The sequence below is a fragment of the Chelonoidis abingdonii genome, chromosome 8, assembly GCF_003597395.2.
Source record: "Chelonoidis abingdonii isolate Lonesome George chromosome 8, CheloAbing_2.0, whole genome shotgun sequence".
Classification (NCBI taxonomy): domain Eukaryota; kingdom Metazoa; phylum Chordata; order Testudines; family Testudinidae; genus Chelonoidis; species Chelonoidis abingdonii.
The window spans coordinates 63,942,445-63,950,206 of record NC_133776.1 but is presented as its reverse complement, the minus strand read 5'-3'; the positions used below and the strand labels follow the sequence as shown (position 1 = coordinate 63,950,206).

The following is a 7,762-nucleotide window of genomic DNA, read 5'->3' as shown; positions in this document are numbered from 1 at the left end:
GTTTTACACAAGATACAGGGTGAAGCAGGGATGTGTCCTGGCCCCAGCCCCATTCTCCCACTCAGTGGATTGGCTCCTTGAACATATCTCCACAAATACCCATATAACTGTTGGTTCAACCTCTTGTACCAACCTGGATTATGTAGATGTTCTTGGCCTCATCAGTCAAAATGCAAACAACCTTAAAGATGCACTAGAGAGCTTCCAGCATGTGGCAGCTTCCCTTGGGCTAAGCATTTCTTGGGGGCATAAACAAAAATCCAGAGCTTTGCCACAAAAGTTGTGATACAGACTCATAGACTCATAGGTCAGAAGGGACCAATATGATCATCTAGTCTGACCTCCTGCACAAGACCTCTGTGCTGCCAAACAAACTGTGGAAGTAGTGGATAATTTCATCTATCTGGCCTGTAAATTGTCATCACATGGGCACAGCTAGCCGGACATCCTAAGGAGAATTGCTTTAGCAGCCTCAGCAATGAAGGATCTGCATAAGGTCTGGAGCCAAAAGAAGGTGAAATGATATACAAAAGTATGGATTTTCTATAACTTGTGTGCTTCTGATCCTCTTATATGAATCTGAAACACAGATTTTGCTCAAACAAGACATCAGGAGGCTGGAGGTGTTTCATATGCATTACCAGCAGTGACTACTAGGCATAAGATGGTTTGATGTTATCAGTAATAAGGATACATTATTGAGAACTGGCCTTGAGAGGACTGAAGTCATCATCCATCACCAGGTGGCACTTTTTGGTCCTACAGTCTGCCTTAGAGATAAAGTCTCCACACATTGTGCCCTGAAGATCAGACTTGAGACCAGGAGGGGACATTGCCCAGCTATAGACTGGTGGTTGGCCACATGGTCATCTGCAAATAACCTAGCTGCACCAGATTAGTAATAACCCTGTGGAACTTTTAAACGCTGGAATAAAGCCATATAACATGCCATGGGGATGCATTGCTACGGACCCTCACTGTCTAAGGTTGTTGCTGAGATAAATTGGGTTGGTTTGTAACTCTCATACAGCTGTTTCCTTCTATCAGCAGACTCAGGCTGGGAAATGTGTAGTGGTTATATTTGGCTGATTTTCTTCACAATAATAAGGGCTCAAATCTTACTCATGTATAAAAGACAAGCTTTGATTCTACAGAATCTACGTGTGTCATGAGACCCAGATAAGTAGTCGAGGGGGGCAGATCTGGCTTTGGGCTGATGTTTGACTGCTCAGTGCTTAACAGAAGCTAGCTTTTAGCTCCTACAAAGAATGCCTGAATTAACCATTGTTGTCCGTGCTGGCTACTTCTTTCTTACATTGCTCAGACTACATGTATTTTCCTTTTAATACCAGACAAGTTATAGGGCTTCAAAAAGCATCACCATCCCATTGCAGTCAGTGCTTGTGTTCTGAACTGCACCAGAGTGAGTTATCCTACCTAACTATGTTTATACTAGGGGGGCCTATTCTCCCCTTTATGTGACTGTATATAATACTCATTCCTGTTAATGGAGTTGCAAGCAGGCAGGCAGGGAAAGCAGAATGCTCTCCTTGAGACAGAAGAAGTTAAGAAGCCCTGATTTACAGAAAAAATATTAAATCATGAATGGAAGGCCCACTGTAGTATCCTTGCAATCTACCAGTAAATTACAGCACGTTAATAGATTCTTGCATTGTGCAGCGCTAGCACGTGTTTTGCTATTATGGGTTGCCCCATCCAATTACACACCTCTGTGCTTGTCATGTCCTTTGTGCTATGAACTACACAAGTTGTTTTTCCAAAGCACCAAGCACAGCAATAATGTGGATTCTGCTTTCTCCAATCACAGACTGTATGTTACCCAACAGACACTACCCCAGTGGGTTATGCCCTGAAGCCTTGCACTCATGATCAACAGCCCACCATTCAGTTCTGGTCACAGCCTAACGTAGATGCAGGTGGGAAGACATGGTCTCAGCTCATGTGGCTTTTCAAGGGACCCGAGACCCTGATTCTATTAGTATTTGGGAAATGAAATGGTTAACTAAACAGTCACCTCTTTCCAATGATCATTTATTTTCTTCCTGCCAGTTTAGATTTCTTTTGACTGTGAACTCTCTTGTGGGCAGGGGACGGGTTGCCACCAATATATTTAAATTATATTATAATGGATAGGCAGAGGCGGTTCTAGGCATTTTGCTGCCCCAAGCACGGCAGGCAGGCTGCCTTTGGCGGCTTGCCTGCACAGGGTCCGCTGGTCCTGTGGCTTCGGCAGACCGCCCGCAGGCTGTGGGCGGTCTGCTGAAGCTGCAGCACCAGCGGACCCACTGCATGCAAGCCACCAAAGGCAGCCTGTCTGCCGCCCTCATGGCGACTGGCAGAGCGCCCCCAGTGACTTGCCACCCCAAGCACGCACTTGGCGTGCTGATGCCTGGAGCCGCCCCTGTGGATAGGCTTCTACAGTGTATACAGAATTAGATCTGAACGGCTCATCCGGGCTGGAATACAGTTTCCATCCTCAAAAGGCATCAGTGCATTTTCCTGTGACCTTCTGTGGATCCTCCATGGTGCAACTGCAACAGCCGGTCAGACCTTTCACAGATGAAAAAGTTACAGGTAGTAAATGTCCTGGAGCATCTATAGGCACCCTATTGCTGCTGGGCACTAGGAGCCTGCTCCTACAGAGATCCCTATGCACCTTTAACAGCTGTTGCTGTCAATGGGAATTGAGGGCTCTCAGCACATCTTTAGGAGGTAGCCAACACCAAAACTGTTCAAGGCCTTGCTGCAGTCACAGCCTGGGACAGGATCTGGTGTGAAGTCTCCAAAATCCTGTTGGACTCCTCATTAAGCCTGGATGACCAGGTAGCATCAGTATCTGAAAACACCTTCTTTCACCTCCAGCTCTCGGAAACTTCCTCCCTTTCTCATGGACAAGGACCTGGCTACAGTGATCTATGCATTTGGTCACTTGCAGGATGGACTACTGTAATTTGTGGTCTCTGAAGCTGAATGTGCAGATGATTCATGGGCCCCATCTGGTACAGAACGTGGCTGCCTGCCTTCTCCATGGCTCAGGTTACCACAAGAATATGAGGCTTAAGTCCCTCCACTGGCTCCCTCTCAGCTCTTGATGCCAGTTTAAGGCCGTGGTCCTAATCTCCAGAGAAATTAATGGCTCAAGCCCCAGCTACATCAAAGACCAAATTTCAATCTCTGAACTGCTCTGACAGCTGTACTTCTCTGGGACAAAGCAGAGCCCAAAACACGTGAGAGCTGGAGCAAAGCATTCTCTGTTGAGGGGATCTTGCTGTGGAACAATCTTTTAGAAGAGATCAGGCCGATCCAGACTCTGACCAACTTTAGGAAATGCTGCAAAACCTTCCTCTTTGAAAAGGCCTTTCTGCCATGAGAATGACACTCACAAGACCTACACCCAAACTTCTCTAAAACATCTACCAACCCACTGACTTCAGTGGGAAAAACACATGCTTACAGATAAGCATCTGCTCGTGTGCTTTGCTGAAACAGGGTCTATCACAATCCCATCATTACTCTGTCTCATTCTAAAATCTATAGTACAACAGCCCTGAAATCACCCTTTTATAGGAGAAGAATTTGATGGCCATCGTTATGCAGTACGGAGAAAAGCAATGTCCTGTTGTGAGCTGTTCGCACCATACCTCTCTTCCATTCAGAACCTCAAACCTTTTCAGACAAAGAAAAGACAAGCCAATTTCACACCATTTTGCCTCCTGCCAACAACTGATTTTATCTCTGGCTGCTTTGACACTTTGCTTATTCTAAGCCACACCTGTTTTGTGCTGCTCTCTGCTCTGGATGTTCGCATGAGCTATTTCCTGCCCCAGCCTCAAGTCTGCTGCTTTCAGAACCATCACTCAGGTTCTTCAGACTTCCTGTTTTGTTCTTAAAGCTTTCATTTCACCAACATACCGTTTCCTGTTCTAAAGCTTCCTGCGACTGAAATCCCACAATTTGTCCTCAACAAGATACGGCTGGTAAAGTCTCAACGATCTTCCTCTTTTTAATGTTTATCTTGCTGTTTGTACCCTTTTTGGACTGGTGATCTGGATTTTTGTGCAAATCCCTGGGGTGGGTTTCAACGAGATCCTTAAATATTACAGATTCTTTCTAGAAAACAAGGGATTAAAATAGCTCAGTTACAGATAGCTTTTTGGTTACATTCAGAGAAGATGTTGTGCTTTCTGTAATAAGTTAGAGAGGAGATGGTGGTCCTTCCATTAGCTTGATTTTCAATCATTTCCCTTAAGGGGAAATGCTTAGGTCCTATTACAGATGTATTAATGAGTTCAAAATAGCAGGTGTATATGGTCTGGTCTCAAGGCTGCCATCAGGTGTCTCTTTGTAGGTGAATATCATTAGTGAGGCCTGAAAAGGAGAGGGTTGAAAAGCCCTCGAGAATGAAGAGGCAAAGAAAACCTAGTTAGAGGATTGCATTCAAAGAGATGCCACAGCAGCAGAATGATTGTAAAGATAAATCTCTTTCTTGCACTCTGTGTAAATAAGCAGTCAAGCTGAAACGTTAATCACAGTCTAAGTAAGATGTACATGAAGGGTTTAATTTATTTGGTTTAGCTGCACAATCCCTATTTATATTAAGAAATTGCTGATGTCATGTGGGAAACTTTAAAAATCATTATTTTAAAATCAATGCTGTTCCTTCAAAATAGTTTTGTTTTCACACTTTTTCTTTTCTGGTTCTTAATTACTAACACATTTGTATCAAACACAATCTCTGCTTCCTGGATTCCTTGCAGTTTATTCCCAACTTGAAATTGATAGACTCTGTTTACAAAGTCACTGTAAGCCGGTCGGTTCGGGCCTCGTCCCCCTCAGGTGTGGCGGGGAGCCAGGGCGCCTCCTTCTATGCAGCGGGACGGGGTCCACTCCGGTCCTGTACTCAAGGGTCGAGCAAATGAGGTCTATGGGCCCTGGCTCTTAGGCAGGGCGGGGCAACAAACAGTTCAGGCTCAGCTCCTGGTCACAGGGGCTGAGCAAGCAAAGTCTATAGGCCCTGGCCCTTAGGCAGGGCGGGGCAACAAACAGTCCAGGCTCTGGTCCTTTGGGGCAGGGCAGAGCAGTAGCAAAGTCTATAGGCCCTGGCCCTTAGGCAGGGCAGAGCGGTAACAAAGTCTAGGGGCCCTGGCCCTTAGGCAGGACGGGCACCAAACAAACTGTAGTACAGCTCAGGGCTTCTGGGTGAAGGGGGAATTCTGCCAGCCGGTTACGGGTGGCAGGAGGAACGCAGGCCCACCCACTCCTCTGCGTTCCAGCCCGGGGCCCTGGTAGCGGCGGTCGCCGCTAAGGCGGTCAGTGGGAATCCGGACCGAAACACACTGACAAGGTGATCAGTAGGGCTCCCAAACGAAACACACTGAGAGGGTGGTCAGTGGGGATCCTAGCCGATACACACGGCCATAGGCTCGGGGCCTTCTGCGGCCTGACTGTAGTCAGCCGCCCCCGGGCTACTTCCAATTTCCCCCTCCCCCGGTACCTGCCCTCCGTCGGCGTAATTCGGCGGGTCCCAGACCATAGGTTCCTCGGAGAACTGGGGGGTAGCAGGCTCTGGCGGCTCCTCCGGCCAGCGGGCGCAGGGTAATTCAGGCTGAGGGTCCTCAGGATACCCGGCACGGGGCAGGTCCGGCCAGCGCTCCTCTGGATACCGGGCCTGAGGTAGGTCCGGCCAGCACTCCTCTGAGTAGTGAGCACAAGGCAAGCTGGGCTGAGCGGGAGCTCGGGCCTCCACATCTGTGCCCTTCGGCGTCCTGGGCTTAACTGAGCTCTGGGCCCTGGTTTTTATACTTCCTGTCCTGCCCCTTGACTTCCGGGGGGCGGGAACAGGGGGTACTGGCTCCATCCACAGAGATGCCTGCTCTGGCTCTTCCCCCTCAGGTGCGGCGGGGAGCCAGGGCACCTCCTTACAGTCACAATCGACTGTTGCCGAAATGATGATAAAGTCACTAACTGGCATCCCTTCCCTTTCAGTGTCAAACACTATTTATAATAGAAATACAGGACCAGGAACCTGCGGTTAGAGAGTACAGCTGGCTCAGGAATTTTCCAACAAAATATATTTTCAATAGAAAATGCAGTTTACCCCTAAGTGCAATTTTCCATGAGAGAATTTCATTTTTTTCCTGAAATTTTTCAATGTTCCATCCGGGAAATCTAAAGAAAATATTTCCTTTCAAGTTGGATCAACTCACATCAAAACATTCCAGTTTGTCAACCTGAATCAAAATGTTTGTTTCTGAATCAGTTTGATGTTAATCTGTGTCTGCCTGTGCTGCTGCCACGCCACTGTAGTCAGGTACCTCATGCATCCATCTTCATCTGTGGGCTGGTCTAGGGTGATCAGATAACCAGTGTGAAAAATCAGGACAGGGGCTGGGGGGTAATAGACACCTATAAAAGAAAAATCCCCTAATATCGGGATTGTCCCTGCTCCCTATAAAATTGGGACATCTAGTCACCCTAGGCTGGGCTAGCTGTCTCGACTACATCTGCCAGGACACACCACCTCCCGCATGATAGGAATTGTGATTTTCAACCAGCTCAATATCCTCAGTTAATACTAGGCATTCAGGTTCAAGGGATAAGGATCCTGACATCCTTTATAAAATACTTTGAGATCTAGTGATGGAAACAGCTATATAAGAGCTAGGTATTTTTTATTTTGAGACTTGATCACACATCATGTTCCACATTTAGGCCTTTGTGTGCTGAGAAGTACGTTCAGGTGCATAATCAATAGTAGCAGATGAAAAATACAAATTTCTCTCTTTCAGCTAGACTGGTACAACTGAGGAAGTCAAAGGGGCGTATAGCAATGTAATTGGGAGGAGAATTTAACCACTCCTACCCCTACCCTGTTTTCCTAATAACAAAGATCAAAGGAGAAATACAGAAACAGGGAGGAATACCCATGATTCCATAGTTAAAGCTTCTACTTTTACTTGATTTTCTATTCCCTTGTTTTTACCCTTTCTAATTTCTGACTGGAGCAGCTGATTTGTTTGCATATTGGGATACTTAAAATAGTGTCAGAGAAGAGATTTCTCAGCGAGTTTGGAAAGTGCCCAGTTACAAGTGTTTATTTGCTAATCAATCAAAAATTGTGTGCATGTTAAACTCTCCTACCAGTGTCTCATGATTTTCAGCCCACCCATATCAGTGGCAGCCATTTTTCAGAGTCCCAGTGTCCCACCCAGGCTGGGTGCCTCACAGTTTCTGCACAGGGCATTGACTGTGTAAGATTCCCCCAGGGGAGATGGTCCTTCTGAACCCTTCCTCCAGTGGATTGGAGCTATACAGTGCTGGGAGGGAGACTAGAGAAGCCCATTTTACTCACTTGGCAAGTGCCCTGCCTGTTCTCTATGATTCTGGAAGACCTGAGATGTCTCCCAGGCTCAGATCATGAGGGAGAGTAATCCATTAATCCAGGGGTGGTGGTGACAGTGCTGGGGGGAACTGGAGGAGAGGAGCTGTTGTGGTGGCTGAGACTCTGTCCCTTCCTGCTCCTGCCAGCCAATCCCCTTCACCCAAACACCGACCCAGTGGAGCCTGTGGAGGGTGCTGAGGGGGAGAGCAGCCAGCAAGTGAGGGAAGGAGAAGTAGCTTCTGGCCCAGCAGCAGCAGGAGCTGCTGCGCAAGGAGCACTGCCCAGCTTGTGTGCAAGGGGCCTGGAGGGGTTATGGGTGGGGGTGCGAACTGAGGGGAGGAGGGTTGGGAGGGCACTGAG

At 47.4% G+C, this 7,762-nt stretch overlaps 1 protein-coding gene across 1 annotated transcript in view; it reads left to right on the top strand.

Annotated features, from left to right (window-relative positions):
- The first annotated feature begins 3,945 nt into the window (after positions 1–3,945).
- LOC116839988 (exocyst complex component 1-like) overlaps positions 3,946–7,762 on the top strand; it is a 63,561-nt gene continuing 59,744 nt past the window's right edge. Inside the window, exon 1 of the mRNA XM_032806324.1 lies at positions 3,946–3,998. The gene's annotated coding sequence lies outside the window, so the exon portion shown is untranslated. The remainder of the gene's footprint in view (positions 3,999–7,762) is intronic.